The sequence below is a fragment of the Corvus brachyrhynchos genome, unplaced genomic scaffold (assembly GCF_000691975.1).
Source record: "Corvus brachyrhynchos isolate BGI_N302 unplaced genomic scaffold, ASM69197v1 scaffold101, whole genome shotgun sequence".
Lineage (NCBI taxonomy): Eukaryota > Metazoa > Chordata > Aves > Passeriformes > Corvidae > Corvus > Corvus brachyrhynchos.
Window position 1 is genome coordinate 4093263 of NW_008237239.1, and position 24446 is coordinate 4117708.

At 37.0% G+C, this 24446-nt stretch overlaps 1 long non-coding RNA gene across 1 annotated transcript in view; it reads right to left on the reverse strand.

Moving 5' to 3' along the window:
- Positions 1–24446, reverse strand: part of LOC108445558 — a 41349-nt gene that overhangs the window by 8027 nt on the left and 8876 nt on the right. Inside the window, exon 2 of the long non-coding RNA XR_001860450.1 lies at positions 17543–17610. This is a non-coding gene — a long non-coding RNA (uncharacterized LOC108445558). The remainder of the gene's footprint in view (positions 1–17542; positions 17611–24446) is intronic.

Sequence of the window (24446 nt, forward strand, 5' to 3'; positions counted from 1 at the left end):
TAGCTTTCTGTACCCTAATTTTCAGAAATACCTGTCTTGTATTTCCATGTGAAAAATAAATCCAACTGGCCAAAATCTGGCTGAATTGCAAGAGACCAGAGCATAAGAAACATCATAGTGGAGAATGCAGGCAATTAGAATGATGCACCATAATCATACTTGCTAATTAAACAATCACAGCTACAGGTGATATTAGAACTTAACCTGATTATCAGCAACAACATATTTACAACTAAGAATTATGCCTTCATAAAGCTTTTAAAAAATGGTAAAGTTGTTTGAACAAATGAGCTGGCACACTGGCAGCTAAGCTACTGCTCCCTGTGGTTTTGTACTTTATACATCCTCCTCTAAAATATGGCCAAAGGCCTTTCCTTACAGCTGATTAGTATCTCCAGAGTTCTCCATTTGCTTAGTGGCTACCTCTCAGGAAGTGCTGGCAATGTCTCATATTTTTTTTTCTCTATTCTGTTTTGGTCCAACTGTACAGACTAAATAACAATAACAAAACTTAAATGATCCAGGTTTGAATTAATTCTGTTTCCAAGGCTCAAATCTTGTAAAGTAGCATAGAAATTTCTGCAGAAGCCAACATTACTCAATACTCTTTTTATCTCTTTTTATTTTTTGTTTCTTTTTCCCAAACACAGGACAGGAAATCAATTAATTTTTCAGCTAATATCTGGTCAGCATGTTATTTTATAAAAGCTGTCATTATGATTTTAAGTCTTTCTGGGGACAAAAATAATCTGGTGTCTGTCTTCTGCTTTTAAATGAAAATTTAATAGGGAATTTGAATTTAGAGGAAAATAGAGGCTCTATCTCTGTTAGTCTTCAGGCAGCAGCACTATACTACTGCTAATTGTGGTGGCACAGGAAGGCTTTAATAGCAGTCATTTCACATAACTGAAGGAGTACATCTGAGCATACAACTACCCTTCATTAGCACCTTTTTAATTATTTCAGTGCCTGTAGGTCAGCATATTTTGCATTGCTCCATTAGAAGTGATGGGCACACATTGCAGACAATGATCTGCGGCTTTATAAACAAATAAAACAATTTCAGTTCTTTACCAGCCTGCTGTAAATAGGCAACACAGCACAGTTGACCAGACGAATAAAACTCCTCTCCCATTTCTTCATCCCTGAGAACTAAAGCTTCTCTGCCACTAGAGGGTGAGACAACTACAAACCAAACACTTAAGCCGTAGTCTTTCCTACAGAAGATACAAATACAAAAAGTTAATGTGCAGACAGGACCTTGGTTATTCACATTTAGGAGAAAAGGGAGCATACCGTGGGCACAGCACACACTCATATACTTAAATCCAGAGCTGTGAAGAAATATTGGAAGAGCTTGTGATAATTAACAACAGTGGAACAAAACTCACTATCTAAACAATAGATTTTTGGGCCTTGGGGGGGCATAGTTATAAAACTAAGTTCTGATCTTCATACAAGTACCAAATCAAGCTGTTCTGCTTCAACAAAAAACTATTTTTGGCTTAAAATGACTGCGTTTTAGTAAAAAAAAACCTGAAAAAAGGTCTCCTCTCTGCCTGCTTTTTGATCTGTACCATCTATACTGAAGATTTTATTTGCTTTCTTGTTGTTTTTTGGCTTTTCTAGTATTTAATTCTTTTTTTCTACAAGACAGCCTGATGCAGTTGCCCTGGTGTACCTTACAGAAATGCAGATCTTGTTTTGTGTAGTTTAGTACAGCTCTGCACCTAGTCCTGGCAAAAAGCACTAACTCCCACTAACATGTCCAATGTTTCTTGACTAAATGTTTTACAAATAAGTAATGTTTTGATGCTTGCAGAGTCTCTTAGAGGATCGTTATCTCTGAAGACTTTTTTAACTAACAAAGAAAAGATGCCATTTACATTTCAATTCTAAAAAGCTACTCTTAAAACAGGGATTTAACAAATCAATACACTGTTTCTTCCGGAACAATATTTCCCAATTTAAAACAAAAATCAAGTCCCACAGGGAACTGTAACATCAAGTAATTTTTTTTCTTTTTTGATCTTGCAAAGCTCTCTGAAGAATTCTGTCATTAAATATGTTTTGACAAGGCCTGCTGCCTTGTTACTCTGTTGTTGCTTCAGCAATCTGAAGGTCCAAATTCATCTGTCCTTTTTTCCTGAAGAAAGACTTTGATATTGAGTTTGTAAAAATAGTAAAGGGCATGTATAGGGTCAGAAGAAACAAAACTATGTGTCACTAAAGTGGTAATAGAAGAAGAGGGAAAAGAGAAGAAAACATTAAGTATCATAAACAGTTCTAAACTATTGCCTGAGAGACTTTAGTAACTTGTTCAACTTCTGTGAAAGACAATTGTGGCAAGAATTAGAGTGAAATTTTTAGATTCTACTCTAGTTAGGAAAGGGCAGCATTGATCTTTGTTTACGGAATTAAAGTTTTCTGCTACAGAGTGATCAGAATTTTGTTGAAAGCTTCTTGTGTTAGCAACAGCATTTTAATTTTAGGGAATTTAACATTTGAGTTTCAAGTTGCATGCAGGATTTTACATTTTCTGGCCTGAAAACTCTTCATGCTCAGACTAGCTGCATGCCCAGATTTTTCTGTCTATGTACTTAAAGCATAGAACCTGTCCTTACTGAACCTTGTTGAAATAAACAGGATTTAGGAACACATTCATTTCTCTTTAACATTACCTTAATTCTACTATTTCTGCTGGTTTATTTTTGGATCTTGTATAATATTTGCATAACTTCAGAGAAAGTGTGAAGGATTTTCCTTTTTTTTAAAATAAGGTGTTATTAGAGCAATGAATGCTTGCTGGTTTTATGTTTGTTGGTTTGTTCGTTATTTGAGGATTTTAACTGGAAGGAAACAAATGATGACATTCCCTTGTGCTGACATTAAAAATCCCTGGCCCCTTTCTATGGGGTCTTTTCTTTTAGTGTCCTAAATACCATAGAAGTAATAGAGCGTTTACAGTTGGAGGCAATGGTTGCTTTCTTCATTTCAGAAGAAGATATTTTGAACTCTATAAAATAATTTTAACACTCAAGCCTATCCAAAAGCTTTCCTGGGAGGCACAAATGAAAATGCACAGAACAATCCGTTAGACTATTGTTTTATATTCTGAATGGAAAGTGCTGAAAGCACAATAATTTTTTTTTTTATTACAACACTAGCATATTTAGCACAGTTCCATATTCCACATCTTCTTCAGCATCTTTCTGCTCAATGATTTCTATAGGATTTGCAGCTATTCAAGCAGTTTTCAAGAATTCAACACAAACCATCTTTTTCTGGACAACAGAACATAGGTTTTACAGTTGAGGAAACTGGAGATCTGTCCAGCTTTTATCTCCCTCCATTACAGAAATGCCACTAGATCTTAGCTACCTTAGCTATCTTAGTTTCTAAGGCCTAGAGCCAGACTCAATGCCAAATTAAATTACTAAACTTATTAAATTCAACCACACTCTCTCTCAGTCTCAAAATGCAGTTAGCAGAAAGTCTCTTTCAGTTGAGGCATGACTTGATTTTAAGAAAAAAACATGAGGTAAAAAGCCTAGTCCCTGTCTTAGTTTTTAAGGCATTGCTGCTATCTTTCCCTGAAATCAAAATGGCAGAGGCTGGAAAAAACACATCTGTATAACACCTGAAAATGGTTTTAGGGTAGGGTTGATACTGTTTAACTTGATTAACAGATGAACAATAATAAAACTACTAGAAAGTACTACAAACATCTCGGGCAGGCCATGGAGGGGCTGTCAGCCTATGGTAGAAGGTATGAGCTGCCCAAGCCCAGGCCTGACTGAAAACTCACCTTTTCATTGTGGGGTGGTTGGTGGAACCATGAGCTTCTGCATTTTTTGCAGCTTCCTTCAGACTAGTAACTCAGTTAAAGCTGGGTTTATGCTTTCTTGTAGCACTTTTGCTGGCTAGCTAGGACAGAAAACAAGCACCATTTTTTCTTTCATTCCATGTCCTCTTCTGTGCAGAGCAGTTCCTCAGGCTCTCTTGCAACACAGTGCTTGTTGCTTTGGTGCCACTTCAGTGCTCTGGGATTTGGGGAACTTTGCTTACCCTGTCTAAGCTCCTTCTCTTCTCTGTGCATGGCTTGGCCTCCAGCTTCAGCTGATGTGACGTTCCTTCCCACAGAAACATGAGTGGGAATGGCAGGTAGCAGCACAGTGCTTATCTGCCGCTAATTCCAAATGGGGATGTCAGATAAAAGCTGAAAATGCTGTTTTGCAAACAGCACCTCCAGACAGGCTACAAAGCACTAAGCAAAGAGCCAGAAAAAACCCTGCCCTCCACCCACTGAGACCTTGAAAAGAAGGGTAATTTTATTATACTTGTTTGTTTTAGACTTTGACAGTATTCTTAGGCCTGAAGAGCTCAGTGATAAACATTCAAATTCATCATTCTAACAGTTTTCAACTTTCACAGTAAATTATTTGTTTTAAAGGTTGAACATGTCACATGGTAATAGCATCTAACCAGCAGCTATGAAATGTCTAAGGAATCAGAGGAGATAGAGAAATCTCAGTAAGCAAAAGATAATGACTGGGACAGCAGAACACAAACAGTCCAACCAGACAGGATGGGGGGAACTCCTTAGTTTTTACTCTGTATTTTTGGATCATGTTGTAACACCACAAAGATCATGCCTGTCATATAAACTTAATCTGAAACTTTTAGTCAGGTTTGGACTTATGGAAGTGCCAGAAGGAAATAGATGGTAAGACCATGGATCAAATTCTGAACAGGTTTGTGTATGATGAACTGGAAGTTTAAAATATACTTTTACTTGTTTGTTTTTTTGTGGAACAACACTAAAAAAACCAACAAACAATTTTTTTTTGTTCTTGTTCTATTTTCTTTTTCTTTTCCCAGCCACATCCAGCTCCAGGCAGAAGAAAGGCTTAAAAAAGATATTTTAGTGGAAGGAAATCTTCTTGGAGGAAAACCCTCCTACTATGAATCTGACACATTTATCCGCTTTTGTGGAGAAGGTGTTATTTTAAATTAAAAAAAAATCATCAAACTATTGACTAAAATTTCTAAAAAAAAATACACTTAATACTCAAAATGCAATTACTTTATATAGCACTCTAAGATGCAATGTCTTAGTAAAGTTTTTTGCAAACATGCAGCTACATGTAAGGAGCTGGTTTTATACTGCACAGCACCTTGGAGAACCATCTCTTGTGTAAGACAAACTCAAACTTGAAAATACAACCATTGCAGACTCTCAAGTTTTATTTCCATATTTTTGCTCACTTTGGGTGGGGGGAAAAAACCTAACATTTTTCATTATGTTGTAAGATGTTGTAATAGAAGTAGGAAGAGTATTTCTACAATATGGACTAACAGAGTAAGTTATGCTAGCTTTGACACATGATGTATGTTAGTGTATGAGGCCCATTGTTACAGAATATATGGAATTCTAAGGTATCTGCACCAAAGTTACTGAAGTTCATAATTGCATGCAGCAGGACAAATATAACTAATTGACATGAAATATTAAATTTTCTATACCCTTTAGTATTATTTGGAAGTGAATGGGTTTTATAAAGTATAACCACTTTATCTGAGTGGTTTTGGGTTGCTACAGTAAACAGATCATGCCTTGCTAGGGCACTGTGGCTGAAATGTTGCTGTTCACTAATGCTGTTTGTCGTGCCATGGACAGCAGTGTTCTGTCACCCTTCATTCTTTTTCCATTCAAGCTTCTTGAGAGATGATCTCTGCACATACACTGACTCAGCTTACAGAACTACTAACGTGCGGATAAGCTACATGTGTTCTTTCTTCATGCTGCATAGAGCTTGAGAACTACAAATAAAAATAAATGGCAGATCATGAGGTCTGGGATCAGTTCTCCGTAACTACTAACAACTGGGAAAACCTAAACATCCTAAGGATAAAATAGTAACTTCATTTTCATCTATGATTCATTCAATTTGGTAACACTATTCTACCAAATACGGGCATGTCTGAGTTCTGTGTTTTGGGGAAAATGTGAACTGAGACAAATTTGTCATTAAAGTAACACTGAAATTTTTGAAGCAGTCAACATCTGGTATATAAATGTGGAAAAATCAAAAGTTTTTTACAAACAGTTTCATAGGAATGAAGACAAGATTTCTGGTTTGGGGTGTGGGGGAGAAGGGACTTTCAGGCCTCTGGTTAGAGAAAGAAAAGTATCATTAAGATGTTGGTAGACTTCCCTTGTAGCAAATCTTTCAAATTAATGAAGAAGCCCAAAATATTTAATTTAGAATACAAGAAGTGAAATACCTCAGAATGATAAGAGTATTGCTGGCAGCTTTCCACTGTGGACTACTGATGTCAAAGTGAATGATTGCGGTATCATGCCAGATTTTAGAAGTGAATGAAGCATATAACAAACAAGTGACAGATAGGAACGGTTAATTTAGGAAAAAGAAGTAAGAAGGAGCAAACTGATACAGCATAAGAATGTATAAAAAAACCAAGGAAAGAAATCTTGAGGTAGTTTTAGTAGTTCTGCTATTTAATAACTGTATATAATGAGTTTGGTTAGGACCTTTTTTCTATGTTAGGTGTCCTGGAATCCTTTTTTGGAAGGTGTAGACAGAGGTCATAGAAGTCATAGCCGAATAGAACAAAATGGGAAGGAATATTAGTAGAGCAATCACCACTTTTAACTGCTGCAAAGTGTGCCCTGAATCTGTCAGCAGGATTTCTGTTTTTGTTTTTCAGAAGAAAAAGTATAGCAAAACAGATCAAACCTAACATTTTTTGTCTGAGTCCCCATCACTCACTAGAGGAAATGACAAACTCATTTAATGTGATTTTTATGGCTATCCCTTCCCCCTTTCCCTCAATTCTGTTTTATTCATTAATTGCAATTCTCAGTTTTTGTTCCAAGCTTTCTAAACTGGATTATCACCTTTTTGTTCCAATATTCTCTCCATGTTGCCTGTAGTTATCACTACCTTTTTATAAGGGTTGATTTCATAACCTTTTGATCTGCTTTAGTACTTAACTACCTGTACTTTATAACACAATCATAATTATTTTTCCTTATGAAGTAACTGAGTTTTGTTTTCAAGCTCCTGAAAATTTTTAATTTAAATGGTATAAACATTCATTAAACTCTATTTATGGCCCAACTCACAAGTACTCAGTTACTGTAATACACACCAGGTATTTTCAAGTTTAAAAATTACATTTATAAAAGTTTGTATGGGGGGGGAGTGACTTGCACAAGGTTGCAAATAGAAATTTCAAAGACAGGGAACATTTAAATAAAGAATTCCAGGCAAAAAAACCCCAAACAAACTAATTGAGAGGCAATGTGATTACATTAAAGATGCTATTTCTCAGCAACCACAGTAGATATTTATGTTATTTGTTAAGGTAAATATTCATCTTAAATGATCCAGGCATATAGTTGTTCAGCTTTCACTTTTCTGTAGTGTTTTAGGTCTTAATAATATTTTAGGTTAAATGCTCCCAATATTTGGCAGTAAGCCTTCTCCTTGGCCTTTTCCTTTACTTTCACCATGCTGCAGATGACTGTACTCTGATTTGGCTTTTTTTTAAAGACAGGAAAAAAGACAGTTGACAGTTGTACCGAATAGATTTAAGATCTTCAATAAATCTCATGGATGTGATTGCTATACCACCACTGTTCCTACCATACTAGCGTGGGTTTAACTGTGAACTCCCAGGAGAAGAATTAATGATCAGAAACGTCTGTTTCTACGTTTTTACTGTTTAGAATGAATGATGCTTAGTCTTTGGACTAAAACTTGGTTTAGAAGGTTGGTGTTCATGTTTCAATATAATGCTCTCATGGTTAAGCCATATCAAGTTGAGCACTAAACTTTGAACCTCACATAGCACAAGTAAATCCTCATGTCAGCACTTGCCAATCACAAAGACAAATATGAGTGCAATCCATGGAAGATAGAGAAACTTTTAACCAAAGAGAAGCTATACCAGCAACTGCAGGAAATGGCTTTTGAAATATAATTGCACCCAAAGGGGAAGGACACATTCATTGGTACCTTATGCTTTACAATGCCATGGGAGTTAACTCTCAAATAACAGGTGCATTACCTGCCATGGCTTACTGTTAATTTATTATCATAGAAGACCCAGCTGCAAAGGACCTGAAGAGTTGTGTGGCCCAGACTTTTTGGGCAAAAGCCAAGACAAGATGGCCCAACCAAAATCTTTGGTGGGGAATCCACCACTTCCCTGGGGAGATTGTTCCAACGGCTGATGGCTCTTGTGAAAAATTTTCTTCTTGTGTCCAGTTGGAATTGGCCCAGGAGTAACTTGTACCTATTACCCCTCCTCTTTTCCATGTAACTCCTTGTAAAATGGGAGTCTCCAATTTCTTGTAGTTTACACTTTCAAGTAAACACCCTTTAAATACTGGAACATGGTGACAAGGTCTCTCCTAAACCTATTTCCTCAAGGCTGAATAAACACAGGCATCTCAGCCTTTCCTTATGGCAGGCTCCTAGTCCTTGGGTCATCTTTATGGCCCATCTCAGGACCCTGCCCAGCCTATCCCCATCTTTTTTTATAGTGGGGACCACAACTGAACACAGCATCCCAGCTGTGGCCTGGCAAGCACAGAGTAGAGTGGGATAATGCCTTCTTTATCTCTGCTGGTGATGCCCTTTTTGATGCAACCCAGAATCCTTTTGGCTTTCCTTGCTGCAGCAAGGTGTGTTGTCACTCAGGTTGTGAATAAAACTGTATACAACCTGTTTCCTGGATTTATTTTCTGTATAAAATAATAAAATAGAGGCAAACAAAAGAGGAAAGACAATTGTCTTGAAAGAGACAACATGTAAATCCTACTTTTTCAGAACACTGGTTCTAACTGCAAGAATAGAAGAGAAAAATAAGAGTGGTTCCTGAAGTCTTTAAAAAAGAGCTGCCTGGAAGATTTTTGGAAATTAAAATTAAATTTGGCAGAAAATATGTCGGACTCAGCTACCTGCTAAAACTTGTCAGCTCTTAATTTTACATCTGTTGTTGATCACACTGCAGGACTTGATAATATGTTTATGATCATGTCACTGTGATGGAAGAGGCAAAGTTAAATTGCCATGTCTAGTCAAGTAGGGGTCCTGGTCTTTCATGTATATTTGATGACAAACAGTCCCACTGAAGCCTGGCTGGTGTATTGCAGCAGTACCCTTACAGCAAGGTTTGTAATTCTTTGCTGCCTCAGGCATAAGCATCTACATCTCTCAAGATGTTTTAAACCAAGCAGAATTAAAATTATACAGACTTTTAACAAAAGAGTAGTTTCATCTGTAATCCTGGTTTTGTCTTAAGGGCTATCATTTTGCATTTTGGTTAGCGACTGAGTAAGAGAAGCCCTGCCAAAAACTGCCAGGTACTGGCAAATAATTACTCGGCATCCAAGTCAAGTACACATTTTATACATTATAATATTATTTAGCAATTAAATTTCAAAGTAGCGTATGATCTGTGGTGTCAATCTCAGGTTCCTTCCTTCCTTCCTCTTACATGATAAAACTTAATAAATAAAATTTAAAATGTACATTTATGTTCTGTTTGTAACTATCCCCCTGGCATTAATATAGGAGATGCTACCATACTGCAGTAATGAAACCCGACAAGATTCCTCAAATCTAAACACATTCAATACTAAAGTTCAAGATGAAATCTACTTTAATAAAGGGCTGTAAATATTTAGTTGCTATTTTTGGGGTGAATTTAGGGTTTTTTTTGAGGAAAGAACAAACATACACACCCATTTCAGCTGGATACAATAGGCCATTGTCTGTAATGTGCCCTTACTGAGCTATGCATATTCATGCTCCCAGCAGTTCAATATATACTCCTATCATTACCTCCCCAGAGATCTGCCTTGATTCTATCTCAAGTTTCATTCCAAGCAGCAGGTTTGAAGCTAGAAAACTTTATACTGTAAAGATTTTCTTGCTGCATATATTACAGTTGTAAATATACCTTTGAAACAATTCTGGAGGTGAGGAAATATTTCTCTTATCTATAGCTGTATTTTTGAATTACTTGATAAATAATTTCTGAGACATTTTCTATTATTTAATGAAGAAGTTTTTAACCATTTAAAGCCAAGAACCACCAGATTAGGAAAATATGTAGCTGAACTGCTGAGCAGATGAATTAACAGAGCTAAGTATTCCTTTGGAGAGTCACCAGAAATGCTTCAGAGTCTTCCAAGATCTTGATTCTTAGCTTACTACCTAATTTTCAGTCTCAAGAAGGCATGTGAAGTTGTCATTAACTTTTACTGTGAAAATGTTTTACAAAGTGAGAGCTGCACAAATAAAGTGGTGGTAGCTCCCTCCAAGTGGTGACAAGTCTTGAGTAGAGTTGCAGCTTTACTCAACTATTTGATAAATATCCTGGATTCACAGTCACAGGAATAGCTTGTAAGTGCAAGTGAGGAAAAGTACACCTTTTCAAACCATTTGGCACTGATAACACAGCTAAGAAGCAAACTATCCAAGCCTGAGTGTCACCTGCAGACTCCTTGTGGTCATTTTCTCCAGAGGAACTTCCAGGAAAAGGCACTCAAGTGTTAGTGTGAAAGTGCAGTAAGATATAGAACTTACCTTTCTGATAATGCCCTTTATGCAGAATTTTATCCTGTCTGCAGCCTATTCCTGCCCCAATGCTCCATGCAAATGTTTCAGGTTTGCTGTCCACCAACTGCCACTTGCTGTCGGAAATGGGGTGCTTTGTCCTAGTGGCTCTGTGCTCATCTTGGAGCTAACTGTAGTCTTCCTCCCCTTTCACCTTCCCATCCTTTGCCTTGGATTCTCTGACACCTATCCTGATAGCTCTGACTTTCCAGTCTCCTGGGAAAGCCCTTTTCTTTCTCTCCTTTGTGGAAAAATGACTCAACAGCTGTATGGGAAAGTTGTGTAGGTTTGCTCTGGAAGAGTTTGGTTTCCTCTCAGGACATTTCCCATTCACACCACAAGGTGTGAGCAGGCAATTATCCAGCTGTGCTTCTCTGCCCCGGTCTTGACAGTCTGGAGATGCTCTGACTTCCCACAGGCCAATTGTGGGGAAGGGAAATACCTATTTCATGTGGTCCAGGTCAGGCTGAGCCAATTGCTGGGATCCTGAGAGCATGTGTGTGTTTAAAGTGAGTGTGAATATTTCACAGTAAAATATGAAAGGTCTACTTTGTGGTCTTTTAAAAATATTTCTGGCACAGCAAAACAAATAAGATGGGAGACAGGCTTTTTGTATGGGACTACTTGGTGCCAGTGCAGAACTTTGTCCTTGCCAAGTTTTTGGTCAAGTTGGAAAGTGTATTTCCTTGATTATGATGAGACGAGACGCTCTTTAAATAGAAAATAAATTTTACTGCCATCTGCAGAGCAATCTGATGAATTAAATGAGGAGTTACAAAACTCTTCTGTTGGCCCTTTTGGAATAAGTCGGTTTGTATGGATTTTATAAATCCAGAACTGGATTTTTAAATATGTCTCCCTCAAAATTTATCACAAAAAAGCTTGTTGGATGGTGGAAATCTTGGTCAAATAATATTCCTTTAAGATGTTTTCTCCCAGTTTGAGATAAAATTAGTCTGCTGTGTTGCTATGAGATTTAAACCCCATATCTCTGTACTTGTCATTTATTTTGAACAGTCTGAGATGCTTCAGGTGTTGGCATTCATATATCATCCATCAAATATAGCAAAAATCCCACTTTATCGCCAGAAACCTTGTGTCATACTCAGGTTTAACAAGCAACCTCACGAATTAAAACAAGAGCTTAGGTACACCAGCAGCTATAAACATCTGTTTAAACATGTTAGGGATTATTAGGGCAGTACCACAGCCTTGTTAACGTGAAGTGTGAGCCAGGATTGCAGTCCAAAGCAAGCATAAGAACTGTGATGTAGCAAAAAGAAGGGAAAACCTTGATTTTGCAGAGTGAAGATTAATTGGACATATACAATAAGTACACACAAGCTTTTAAAGTTTCATTCAAACCTACTCCAGCCATAAAAACACAGCTGTTCAAGCTAACTAAGCATTATAGGTCTAGACCTGCAAATGAGCACATGAATGGTATTAGAAATTAAAATCTGCAGTAAGTCTTTGGGTACATTTTGTCACATCTATACACAGATCCCATTGGAAATAATGCCAAGTTCAGAGTCAGACCTTGGTTTTCATCATACTCCAAAATCATATGATTGAACAATAATCAGTCTTGGGTTTTCAAACTTCCAATATAATGCTGTGGGATTAGGGAACCTGAGAGACAGACAGTGAGAATGATTAATTTTTTGTGCAGAAAGATACCCAGAAGTGTTTGTTCTTTTTAGAAAAGACGAGAACAACCCATCTATTTCATTCTAGTTCTTCTCCAGTATGCTTTATGCCTTAACCATAATTGAAAAAACCTTTGCCAAAGTCTTTACTTCATCCAAGTAAAATCCCATGACTGGTGGTATTATCCTTCTGAAAGTGGCAGGTGTCCTTCCTTTAAATCTCTTCCTCTCTGGACTCCTTGATTTTGTGCTGTCTAAGCCCTTTTCATAAACCAGGGAATCTGTCTTTTAACAATTGCTGCTGTGCAGGTGACATGCAGATCCATCTTCTCACTCTTTCATCTTCACACCCGTTTCCCTCCATGCAAACTACGGCTTTAGCTATTCTGACATGATCTGATGGTTTGAATTTTAGTTCGTATGCAAGATGACTAAACCCCTTAGCGTTTTCATCATGTTGTTCCTTTCCTCCTTTTAATAACTGTGAACAAAATTAAACTTTGTCACTCATGCAGTAATTATTTTATCATCATCTCTTTTGTGATCTGCAGATTTAGGTGATAGTCGAATATTGTGGATTTTTCCATACCTAACTGAGATTTCTCTTTTTTGATTTATTCACACAACTAGAATATATAATTAAAATATTCAATTGTGTCAATATTGTTTTCAGTTCTGTTGTGTTTATGTCCACTCAAAGTGCTGTTAAATGTTTTCATTCTCATTTTGTTCACATGACTCAATTCTTTAAGTCCACCTAACTTCATTTTTTCCCCACACCACATGCAGCCTACTTCCATAATTTTCAAGTTCCACCACTGGTCAATCTCTGGGGAGCTCCCAATTTCAAAGAAGATAATGAAATCAATTTCTATTTGTCAAGTACACCAGATATTGCATATAAATAACTATACATACTTCTATTTTTAGTAGATTATTATTCAGAGTCATATGTTGGGGAACCCGGGTGTTTTGCTGCAGTGTAGGACTTCAAACAGGATGGGTAGAATAATGTTTAGAATAGACGAGACAATAAACAAATAGGTGTGAGAACATATTATGAGAATATCTTGCAGTGAAAAACTGTTTGAACTTAAGAAATGGAAGGAAAATAGTACAAGCAAGTATTTCACACTTCTTAGTGTCTATATTGTGATGATAAAGAAGCACAACAACCACATACTAAAAATGCTAGAAATCTACCATCCATATCTTTGAGTGCCAGTGGAAAGAATAAAGACAAATCACTGTCATAGAAATATGCCTAAGCAGTTTGCCAAGAAGCAAATTTTCCTGCAGAGTTCTTAAATGATTCAGTGTATCCTCTGGTTTGAGAGAATTACTTTTTATCTTATTCCTGTGTGTCATGTTATCTATTCAATTTTTAAAAAACACGTCCTTTTTCTTATCAGGAGAAAGAACTCTTCCTTAAGTGCTGTAAGAATGAATAGCTTACAGAATTGTCTGTTTTCTAAATACATAGGTTGGGAGGATGAGTATTTAGAAGGACCAGTATTGGAAAGACTTTAAGCTGTATTTGCCACTTTAAAAATTAAATTAGTGACTACAGAAACTGTCCTGGACTGCAGTTCTTCATTGTAGATGTCTATTTCTGCCTTTTTGCTAGCTAGTGTTTTGAAAGAGGGAAAGGCAGTTTGTGAGAGCTGTATCTATCCCCAATGTCTTGGTGGAAGGTACATGGAAGTTGTTGAAGGATCTAAATCCCATCTGATCTACTTTCTGCCTCAGTCTGTTTTCCTCACTGCACTCATGAACAGGCTAACTTTCAACAAAAGACTGCTTTGCCTTTCCTGTTCCATTTGAAATATTAATATTGACGTTTGAAAACAATACCAGCCGTTCTGATGCACATGGCACTGCTGCAAAGGATGTTCACAGCTCGTAACAGAATGGTTCCAATTTGATTTTTCTAGCTGGTGTCAGTGTGACAAATACATGACAACTGCGGGAGAACGTGGCCAGTTTTCCTCCAAAAGCCTGACTGGCACATCTGAACAGTTGCTCAAATATGACAACAGTCAGAACCTAGATAAAACTTCGTGCTTTCAGTTCTTGAAGTGTGTATATTTGGAAAAAAATCCTCACCCAACTCAGCAACATAAAATTCCCCCACATTCTGTGTGTAACCAGTGATTTTGTAAACAAAAAATTAACCACCTGCTAGCAGGGGGTGATTAGCTTCCCTAATCTTCACAAAAAAAATTAAAACACCTTCTTTAGAGATGAGACCATCTCAAGAAATTTATTTGAAATCAGACCTTATCTCCAGTGTAAATCTCATTTACCTTCAAGAACTCAGATACTAAAAATAGCACTGACTTTCACAAAACGTTAAGGGCGTTATTCTAATACAACCTTCAGAAAAATGGAAGTGTGGTTACTCTCTCCATAGCAGTAGAATTGCATCAGGAAATACAGAAACAAATACATGAATAATATTTCAGCCTGAGACATGCAATACATTGTCATTTGCTGAATTTAGCAGTGGGATGCTGAAAACCCCTCTCTGCCTATGCCATGCCTGAGCAATGAGATTTGTTTGATTTGTACCCATGAATTCAAGATAAAAAATGAGTTTGTCTCTCCTAGAAAAATAAAATAAAACAAAAAAAAATATAGTTGAACATTATTCAAAAAAGGTATTAAAGGCAAACAGGAAAATGGCAAAACCACTGCTGCTTAGAGTGATGTATTTGACAATTCTGAACCGACAGATTGAATTATTGCTTGGGTTTTTTGGTTTTTTTTTTAGCAGTTAATTCAGTTCTTGCTTTGTTTTGAAATGTAATAATCTAAGCATGTTTAAAAATTTAATGACAGATATTTTATACTCGAATTTAAATTCAGGAAAGCAATGACAAGTGCTCTAGTACAAAAATAACGCACCTCATTTCAACACCTGAAGTCAATGTAATGTCTAATGTACAAATTATAGAATATACAGTAGAATAATTCTTTGATTTTTTTTTTTGGTCATAGTGATACAAAATTTTGTGGAATTGTAGAAACCCTCAACTGCTGATAAATTTTAAGGGGCATAACAAAAAATTTTTCAGTGTTAGGCTCCATCCTTCCTCAAACTTCCCCTTCACTGTGATACCTACAATAAATATTTCAGTTTTGGGACTGCTCATACAGTGATATCACACACCATCTTGTGTATCGAAAATCTGTATTTTTTCTCCCAAGCATCTGTACGCCTCTCTTGGAACTTTTTGAATTAGCAACGAGGACCATTTCTGTTCCACACAGACCCTTGCACAGTGGGCCACAGCAAGTACTTGTAGTTGCTATGGTAACATAACAGCTATTGAAGAATGTTGCAGTCTAAAGAGCATGATTTGAAAAAAAACATGGCATAAAACCATAATATAATACCAGTTTCCTTTCTTACAGAGCATTCTTCTTTTTGCTTCTGGTAGCCACCATGTAGTAATCATGAATTCATCTTTGGATTTCAAACAGGATGGCACAGGTTAGTGCCAAGTGGGTGAATTAAGAGTGAATTAAAGGAAAATAAGGAAGCAAGACTTTCCTGGAAGCACGTATCATGGTACTGAACCTGTTGAAATCGACAGCTGAGTGAAATGGAGTAATAGGTTGTTAAAGGAATCCTGAGTTTCTTGATTCTCATGTTAAGTAAAGGGGGAAAAGAGACTTGCATGGAAGGCACCAGAATCAGGGCGAAGAAAAGATTTGTATTGACAAATGTGCATTTCTTTCTTTGCCTTTATCATACATGGGAATTCTTCCCCTCTGCCACCCCTGCAGATGGTTTGCTCATTCCACACTTTGTTGTGGCCCACTCAGGAAGTCATCTCAGATGTTTGCTAATGAATTTCAGATGCTGCTGCCCACTGTCCCAATTTCTGCCCTTGTATAGTTAAACCACGAAGAATATTTTCATTGCCAAACTCAGAATAGAGACAATATATTCCTGTATGCTCTGGTGCTGGGAGGAAGATACTTCATAGAGAAGACTTTAAAATGAATATAATGAGGAATATGCAGAGGAAAATATGGTGCATATTTACATTGCAACTCCGACAACAAAGCAAAATTGAAAACAAAACAGAAAGCATGTTTGCAATATGTCACCCTAAAGGATATCTTTGAGTTGAAATATTAAAAGCATTCTCAGTAACAGCAGACTATGCCAGTTTAAAACAAAGCCCAAATTTGTCACACCTCAACAGCCTAGAGTGCAGTATTCGAAGCAATTCCAAACTATCCAAATGTTGCCCAAACTTGTAATCTGCTTTTCTTTCTTCCTTTTTCCTAACCTTTCTCTCTCTTCCAAATGCCTCACATCGTCTGGGTTCCAATATATGCTGTTGACCTGCCTGAAGTGTGCCTAGTCAGGGGATAAGGGAAAAATGTTACACCTATTTTTCATGTACTTTTTTTAATGATTAAAAAATTGCTTTCCTCTCTATGGTAATTGGGATATATAAATATATATAAATATGTGGATAAATAAACACATCCTCCTACCTATGAAAGATTCTATTGCTTTGCTCTAAAATTATAATTTACAGATCCTTTGTAGCTATAATTTATTTGCACCTAGAAACTGAAGTAGAGCCCTCACTGTGCTAAGCAGTTTATGAATGCATAGAATTAAAACTTGGAATGCCCAGAGCTTGGAGTTTTACTATTGCCTGCAACACATCAAGGATTTCACCTGTGAGGAAAAACATTGCCTGCCACAAAAATCCTCACCCTCCTAATGAGCAAGACAGCTTCATGAGGGGAGGAGAGGAGGCAAAGTGGTGCGTGGTTCTGAGGCAGATCAGCCACAGAGCACAGAGCGGGTCCTTCTGTCTCCTGTCACAGCGCGGTGCCCTGGGCGCGCAGCCTCGACACGTAATTAACTACTAAATCCTTCCAGTGCCCTTGGAGAGACCAGCTCAACGAGCCTGCATTAAATACTCTGCTGATTCCAGTGCTGACCCAGCTTGCTTAAACCTTGCTTGAGTATCTCTGTGCTATGTTCCAGCCTGCCTGTGTTCTTTCTTCTGGGAGTTCCTAAGGAGTTGCCTCCGTTTTGAAAAATGATTCCTGGAAGGAAGGCTTGATCTGGGTGGCATAAAGTTCCCTTTCCAAAGAACAGAACAGGACAGGAGAAAGACAACTGTTCACCAAAGTCGTGGTGAAGAGTGTGGACAGCGCTGTTGATCACAAAGACTTGTGGGGATCTGGGGGAACAGGACTAACCTTTACTGGGGCGGACTCTCCTAGGCAGAGAGATCCATCACAGACTTCCACTGGACCATCCTTTCAGGCTTCCCAACGCAAGAGAAATGCCATGGAAGAGAAACATATGGCACATAATCAAAAGGTGGATCTCAAGTGTTTCCAAGCTTGTTTTTACCACTCTGAAACCTATGAAAGTTACTACAAGAAGCTGCTTCTGGAATTTATATCCTTTTCATTACAGAATTTTCAGAATTATTGTTTTGGCAGCCAGCAAATATATAACGGAGGATTTTCCCCATGGAGTTTTTTTCATGTTAAAAATGCAAAAACAAGACAACATAAATGAAAGTGGGAAAAACTGAGGTGCCACTGTGCTAGCTTCAGTCTGGGCTTAGACTACATTTTAGCCTCTTCAATCACTTTGGAAATGCCCAGTTCTGATATGAAGTGACTTTTATGGCTGGGATGTTACACCAAGTTTTTCAGGTAGACTGGAGTGCTGACAAGTATGCAAGAGTGGATTTCACAGGCAGTAAAAATCAAAAGTACTTAAAAGTTTTAAAAGGTTTTTTAGTTAAACAGATTAAACGATAGTTTTGAGGAAGGTAAACTTGGGCCACAGATTTGAGTATTTTTTTCCTTGACAATTTAAAACTCAGGAACCAGTATTAAGAAAGTTTGTTCCTCTTTATGGTAGCATGAACCTCTTTCAATCGTCCTCAGTTTCTGCCTTATTGCGAATTTCTTTTCTATTATTTAGAATATATAACTACTTCTAATTTTAGAAATGTTTGAGCAATATGCTTGTGATATACTCTAGCTATGCCTACTTTCATTCCCAATACCCAGGAGATGGGTTTTAGCAACCTGCTTATGACCTGCTTGCAGGTTGTTGCCAGTGGCAGCTTGAGGTCAGATGCATGGGATATTTCTTTCTGGGAAGGTGAATTGTTGAAGTCCAAATAAAAACATATGTTTAGATCTATTTCTGTGCTATAAATGCAATATTTTAAATAAACAAAATCCTAAATAATTTCCTATTTAGGAATCCAAATTAATTTCCTTTATTCTTGAGTGATCAACACACGGATTATTCCACTACAGGTAGACTGGAAAAACATTCTGGAGACAAGTTCTAAGAAAGCTTAAGTATGCAATTTTCCTAAAATTTAGCTTGAGCTATTTAGTCTTTGATATGCAAAATGAGAAGTGGAAACAAAGACTAAATGGAGTGAAATTTAGTCCTGCTCAGATTCAGTAGGAAGATATGACTTGTGTACCACCTATCCTCACAAATCCTCAAAAAGTGATAAACTGAAGTGCCAGATATAATTACACTTTACATAAACTTTGATGCAAGATTTAATTACCATATTTTGCGCAGTCTCCTGTACTGTACTGGAAATCTGTAGGCTATTTTATCTGTTGGCATGGTCTAGATGAATAATATAAAAAAGTAACTTTTATTTTCTTTTTTAAAGCCTTAGTGGTAGTGTTACAATTTGTTTCATATTTCTTAACTCTTCCACATGCCTGGGGGAAAAAAAAAGTACTCTTTGATTTAACAATGACATATTAGAAACCAAAGCATGTGAAACATACTGGTGTTTAGCAAAAATAATTCTCCTGAAAGTTACTCCATGCTTATGCTGTCGTCAATGCTGGGAAATTATACTTCTTTTTTGTCTATGCAAATTCTACAGAGAGGTTTTCTTTTCTTTCTTCTCTGCATTTTGCACTCATTTTCATATATCTGTCATTGGAGCATTAAAAAATCATAAAAAAGCTTGGCGTTATAAAAGTCCTGACAGCACATTTTCAGCTTGTTTTATTTTTTTTCTTGTTCAATTCACAATCAATGTTTGGCAACATCAAAGCCTGTAGAAGAAGGTTTTTTTTTTTTATCTAGACCTTTTATTTAGCATGTTTTTAACAGCTGTTTGATAGCAACCTCCTTTCCCCCTCCTTCTCCCACTGCAACCCCCCAAAATATGTCAAGTTTCTTCTAAGAGAAGAACAGGAAATCATTGGGTTGTTGTCTGCAAGGTTCCTCCCAACCATACAGGCTCTAGCTTGGGAAGGCACCTCCCAGGTTTGTGTTTTGGGCACTACAGCACAAAATGATGTTCATGTAATGACTAAACATCACATTAAAAGTAATTAGGCTTTTCCCCTGACTGTTCCCTTGGGAAGCTATTGCAGACCATCACGTCTCTATTCAGCAAAGAGGCCACATGGTTAACTCCACTCTGGCTGACCAAGAGGCCACAGCTGAAATGTTTATATCTAGTAGGTGCAGTGTTTCTGGAAACATCTGGGCATAGATCAGTCTCTGTTCTAGAAAACGAGTGAGAAGCTTATTGACAGCACAAATAGAATTTGCATCAAGTATCTGATTTAATAAAGATATAAGGAAATTAAGAATTTGAACTCCTTTATAGTCTTGCCTAATCTTGAGCAACATCAAACCATTAATCAGGTGAGTAAAGGTATGAACCTTGCTCCTGCCTCTCCTGCTATTTCATGTGGATTACAGTGCAGGAACATGTCTCCTGTACGGCAAATCAATCCCTGTCCTTGTCAGGAAAATGTGCAGAAAGGAAAAGCATCCCTGTGAGTCCTGTGTTCATGTGGGCAGCCTTTTACTCCTTGCAGTGGCAGAACACACTGAGGACTTGTCTGGCTGAGAGAAGAACCAAGCACAGCCTTGCATGTGTTATCAGGGCTCACTCAACACCTGGACAAGATATTTTTCAGGATGCTATTCACTAGCCCCATAAGTCTTTCTAATTTGATGTTATTTGATGTGAATTGTGTGTAAGTAATGTTAATTATGCAATAGGTTTTGAAGAATATGTTTTGATTGTACAATGGAAATGTCAGTCCCATTAACAATCATTATTACCTGTCAGAAAGCAGAAGCAGCTTTGAATGAATGCTAATTTTTTACTCTGGTATCTGTGTAGATGCATACCAATGTTTCCTATTTTGTTTATTTGTATACTGATCATTACACCAACCTTCCTCTCTGTCCAAGTTTTCTCTCTTTGGACTGAATCTGGAAAAGAGAGAAGGAGGCTTTAACTTCAGGCCTCCTGTGAGTCAGATTGTATTGAATGTGTTTTTGAAACAAAGGTTTCAGTCCTCAGAAAGCGGTTCATCTGCTGAAGTGTTTCCAAACCTTGCTCCCAGTGGTTTCTGGAATTTATTAGGTCTGTGGCAATGCTTCAGGAGTATTGGAGTGGGGTTTTGGAAGCAGCACTCCAAAAGGAAGAAACTTGTCCTGTTTCACTTTGTTACAGTAACAGCAGATCTGTATGAACAGGAAATGTGGAAGAGCATTAGAGGGAACAAACAATATTTCTGCATCCCACACTTCTACCAAATGGTGCTATTTTATAAAAGGCTCTGTACACCCTCCTTTACACTGACAATTAGGATCTACTTAGGATGATCAGATTTTCAGCCCTAAATCATGTTGTCCTTTCACTCCATTCTTGCAGAAGACCTAAAAGCTGGATATGAGGATGGCTCCTCCACCCTTTCAGTGCTGCTACTGAATTACCTACATAGCTTAAGTTTTGCAAAATATAGTACTGGGAGACTGGGTATTTTCTGTGCAACTTTTTTTTCTGAACTTGTGACTTGTTCTCACTTGTGGGAAGTATTGACAACAGCAAAGTCTTTTTCTGGGCAAATAATTGTACCCTATTTGATTTCTCTGGGTTTCTGTTCTTTGATGTTTGCTTAATTAAGGATCAATCCATAGATCTAAACTCATATTTTAGTAATTTAATAGGATAAAATAATTACATTTGTCGATCTAACAGTTTTTGAATATGTAATTGGCAACCTTTATGAAATCAGATGGATAAGGAGTTAAAGAACAACAGCATGCTTTGAACATGAGTGAACAGCAGGGGATAGTCAGTGCACCTGTATAGATTTTATTCAACAGCTTGTGTGTAATTGAAATGACTATTTTATTAGGAAAAAGGTGAAAAGTGAGCGACAACAGGAGCAGGAAAATCATTGTTGGCTTGCTCTGACTTCCTGTAAGTTGGATATCCTGGAACAAAGTTTTCATTCATACATATTTTCTTGTATTTTTTTAGGGAGAGCAGTCCATGAAGCCTCCAAATTCAATTTCAGCTGTAATGTCATGCCAGATGAGGCAGTAGTTTGTGGAGTACCTGGAACAAAACTATTATTCCATTTTTCACTTATAAAGGAAACCCCACCAGAGATTTCTGTTTTTCATTGCATAAGGTAGGATTAAAAGAATAAACCAGAGATGGGGGAGATTAGTTAGGTAAAAGAAACAAAGGCAAGAGGAATGGCTCTTGAGTGTGCTTTATCATTGATGGCATGCAGTTTGTAGAACAAGAAATGGTACATTTCTAGACATTTAATGAGAATATTTAGTAAGTATATATGCTCCTGTTTTTGTATGCATATTGTAAAATAAGTATTTGACTTCTAGTAAGTTTGTGTGTGTAGGTTTATCTAAACCAGTGCAGATGTAGGAGCATTATGCTGCATTAAATCTACTACAAGTAAATAACAGGAACACCTTAACTTACAGGTTCAGTTTGCAGGTAGTAAAATAGTGCCCAGTTTCAGTGCCATTTCATTAAATACTGCTGTATCCCATTAACAAGATTGTGAATGGACTGTCTGTATGGATTATGTGTCTTAGAAGTATCTCATAAGAAGCTTTGAGCAAACCAAGAGTATTTTTTAGTACGCTGGGTATAAAATACTTGCAGGAGAGTGATTAACACTGTTCCTTAGTGAGACCACACAATAAAGGTGACATTACTCCCACATATAGCCTTGAGAGTCTCTAAAGTTTAGGGCAGATGAGAAGATGATATATAGTTTTCAATGTTTCAGATGAGAAATGTGGAACAAAATTTTTTTTAAGAATCTAAAATCAGACTTCTAAACATTGAAGCACTGCCTCATTAAGCAGATGCTATGTTTTTCAAAATTACAATCCAATTGCATAAGCTTCAGATCTAAAAATGACTGATGGAAGACATCTGCCAAACATCAAGATACCAGTGGTTTTTTCCACTGCTGGAATATTACTTGGGGTAATTGCAGAAGAATAAATAATTAGAACAGAAAGCATGATGTTAGGTGGAAATTAAGTTTTTAAAGGAAAATCCTGGTCACAGAGAAATAAATGAGTATTTCCCTCAGGTTTAATGAGCCAAGATTTCACTTTTGAAATTTAAGGTCTTGTTTTCAGTATGCCTTGACCTGAAACAATACTTTTAATGTATTTACTTCTGATTTGTTAATTTCTATTGTACATATAATATTTTTATGTATATACACCCACAGATGCATACGTATAATGAACCCAAAACCTGTTAATGTTCTGGAAGGTAAATCATAAATCACATGCCCAAATTAAAATATGTGAATAGTGTAGTCCTCTACAAATAGCGCCTTGATGCTAGGTATGATCTTACATATTCACACATTGGAGATCTCTGTGGATGAAATCAGCTATGTGAGGTCAATATGGCTCTCTTTAAAGTAAATCTAGATTTATAACAGCAGTGATTCTGCAGCAGAGCTCCAGAACTTTGCTGTAATTTTAAGAATGCAGTGCTTTTCTCTGTGTTCATTCAAATATGTGTGTATGTCTGCAATAAAGGTCAAAAAAAGGTTTACTGCTGAAGCTGAGTCTGTCACTCTTATCAGACAGTTCTGCACAGCAAAACCGAGCAGTTTGCCTGTTGATGCTTTGTCTGATAAAAACTGTTGTGAACACATCTTGAAAGAGAACATAAAATAATACCCTTACATTGCCCTTTTAATTAACTATTAATAATAAGACTGCACTGTTTTAGAGCCCAGCAAGAGTTTCTCAGTGGATGATGTGCCAGGCTGATTGCCAGCTATTACAGTGTACTCAGAGGAGCAGCCTTCACCAAAAGCTTGGTGAAGGGAATGACAGAAACATTTTGAAGTTTAATAGTATATGCACAACAGAAAAAAAATATTAAAATGTAGGCAGAGAAGGAAGATATGCAAATTTTAAGGCAGACATTGATCTTAAACACAAATTATTTTAGTTCTTTTTTTTTTAAATGTACATTTAGTGGCAAATCAAAACTGCTGAATGGAGGTACTCTGTTTCCTTAATGCTACATCTTTGAATAAGATCTGGCTTTACCTTAATCAGAATGACTGAGAAAAGGCAACATTTTTGCTGGAGCTACTCTGTGGGCATGGTACAATGGGGTTAATTTATTTATTTACATTTCACAAAATAAAAGGAGTTCTCATAATTGCATAAATGAAAAGGGAAGCTTCTAGCTTGTCTGTGTGTCTCAGTGGCTGTACAGGATTATCCTTCACGCTCTGCTTTACAGTGACAGCCAAACAAGCAGCTACAAGCCACCAGATAAAAAATGTGTTTCTTTTTTTGCTTAGAAAAGGAGTTAAGTAGTTTCCCCATGCTGTAAGAACTGTGGCACTGAAAGAGAGGGGTGAATTTCATGCATCAAGACTGGCGGTAATACAGACCTTTGCATGAAGTTATATAAGCTAGAGCACTGCAACACAAAAGTTAGTATCAGATTAATTGCAAATGAATCATTTGAATTATTTCCTTGTCTTCTCTAGAGTGCTTGAATATTCCCAAATAAATAATGAGCTTTGAAAGATATTCATCCCCCCAAGAGAGACAAGTTTCTGTAAACTTGACTTAAAGAAGTATTGCTGCAGGCAATGAAATCTATAAAAGCAAACAAAGCCCAGGAGATAGGTTGCCTTCTGGCAGACTATTAGAAAACATTTCTTTAGCAACTTGCTACATTCTTCAAAATAATTACCACTATTATTTTTAAATGGAAATCTTTTCTGTTTGAAGTAGTATTTTAAAAAGCCTCAGGCTCAGAGC